This window comes from Palaemon carinicauda, chromosome 33 (genome assembly GCF_036898095.1).
Source record: "Palaemon carinicauda isolate YSFRI2023 chromosome 33, ASM3689809v2, whole genome shotgun sequence".
Taxonomy (NCBI): Eukaryota; Metazoa; Arthropoda; class Malacostraca; order Decapoda; family Palaemonidae; genus Palaemon; species Palaemon carinicauda.
In genome coordinates, this window is record NC_090757.1 from 28,319,131 (window position 1) to 28,321,630 (window position 2,500).

Genomic DNA, 2,500 nt, shown 5'->3' on the forward strand with positions numbered 1-2,500 from the left:
CTTTCTTTTTTCCATCACTTTCAATTGGTTTAATTTCTTAAATATTTCAAAATGGGTATTGTTTTTATAGGAAATATTCTGTTCCAGATGTACATTTTAACTTTGCATTGTTTGCAGACAGTATGATGAGGTGTAATGGATTTAACATAAATACACATTAATGGTTTTTCGTTACGTCATTGTTCTGTGGTTTATATCTCATAAATCTTCATTTAGAGTCATCGTTTATCATTGTTGATAAGGAAAATCGCCCTAAAGAATAAAAAGCGTAGTTGATTTAAGGCAACAGAATGTAACTCTTAAACAATATATATTCTTGGTATGATATTGTCTGCATCCTATGATTTCCATTTTGCACGCATCAAGAAATGCTCGGTCTTGAGAGAGAGAGAGAGAGAGAGAGAGAGAGAGAGAGAGAGAGATGAGAAAATGACGGTATTTGTAGTTAGTTTATCAATATTAAAGGGATGAAAATTTAACAGCTCAATGAGTCATACTTAACTCCCAGAGTGCTAACCTAGATTAATTCAGCAGGTAATATATATATATATATATATATATATATATTAAATTTTATTGATATAAATTACGCTAGAAATTAAAACCTTCGAAAAATAGATATTTATATTCAATATACTAAACCTGTTACTTAAAAACATTAAAAGCTTAAGAGAAATACTCGGAAACATAAATTGTCATAGTTTACGGACTAAAACATAAATGTGTTTTAAAAACTTTTCACCTTTCTCACTAGGCGCCAGATAGGCTTTTGAAGCCTCTCAGTCGCCCTGCTTCAGAAACTGTCTCCACGTTGACGATCTTCATGAAGGTTCTATTCTTCAATCTATTGTAAATTCACCTCTCTCCCTCTCAATTCTCTCTCTATATTTTCCATATCATCTTCGCCCTACCAAAGATGATATGGAAAATATAGAGAGAGAATTGAGAGGGAGAGAGGTGAATTTATAGTTTTCCGGCATCCTGACATCTAAGGTCAAAGCCGACGTCAATGACCTTAGATGTCAGGATGCCTGAAAACTATAAATCAATCAATCAATCGCCATACCAACTAGTTTTCTGCCTTGGAGTCTCCTTTACAAGAATTTCCTTGTATATCATTCTTCTTCCATTCTTTTGACATGTCCAAACCATCGTAGTTGTCCTCTTTCACTAAAGTCCAAAATCCCCTCCACTCCTAATTCCTTCCTGATGTCTTCGCTTCGAAGTATATGTATTTATGTGACACCTTTTATCAATCTCAGTACCTTCATTTCTTCTGCCTGGAGCTGGGTTCTAATCTTTGATGTTAACGTCCAAGACTCATGGCCGTAGTTTACAATGGCCTCAGTATGGAGATGGATATAAAAGTTTTTACTTTATGTTCCCATCTTTCAACAGTGGATACAGAGGATAAAAATTATTAATTAATTCATGTATTTGGTTATTCCAGCTTAGGGTCATTTTGATCACTAAATACAGCTCCCAAATATTTAAAGTTTCTGCACTGTTTTAATGCTTGCCCTCATAATGAAATATTTATATCTGCCGGTGTTCGTGATAGGGGCATAATCTCAGTTTTCACCTATCTAATCGTCATGCCATTCGATGTTAAGGTGTTATTTTAAAAACTACATTCACAAAATATATGTTTGATGGTTAAAACAGTGTCACAATTACTACACTTGTGAACAGTTTCGTATACTCATAAAACCGTATCTTTAATTGGAAATTCTTCGTGAAAATATATAGTTTTCAGCCATATTTCAGCAAACAACCGTCGACCGTAATTTTGCCCATACTTTGTTATTATCTTTTACGGGTTGGTTACTGTAACATCACTCAACGTCAATATATCCATTTTTAAAACGGTAAATTCCTGGCAACATTTATTCCAGGATTTTTTAATTTTTTTTTTTTTACGGCCAAATGCCATGTGTCAATTTTGTGTGACCAATACGTAGTCTTCCTAAAATTACCTCCGCCCCCTTATCTTTTTAGGCATGTTGATTCCCATGAAGAAATAATTGGTTTTATTTGTTTTAATTTATTATTCAACGATTCGTTATTCCACAGTTTTCCATTGTCTTACTATAACATACTTAATGATAGGATTTTACTTGAGAATGATAACGCAATGCCGAATAGTCATGCTGACGCATTTGATGGAAAGTGTGACAATATTCCCCTCTCCCCCACCCCCTCCCCCAAACATATTCCCTAACCTCCCTCAAACATATTCCCTAACCTCCCCCCTCCCCCAAACATATTCTATAACCTCCCCCAAACATATTCCCTAACCTCCCTCAAACATATTCCCTAACCTCCCCCCTCCCCCAAACATATTCTATAACCTCCCCCAAACATATTCCCTAACCTCCCCCAAACATATTCCCTAACCTCCCCCCTCCCCCAAACATATTCCTTAACCTCCCCTAAACATATTCCCTAACCTCCCCCCTCCCCCAAACATATTCCTTAACCTCCCCCAAACATATTCCCT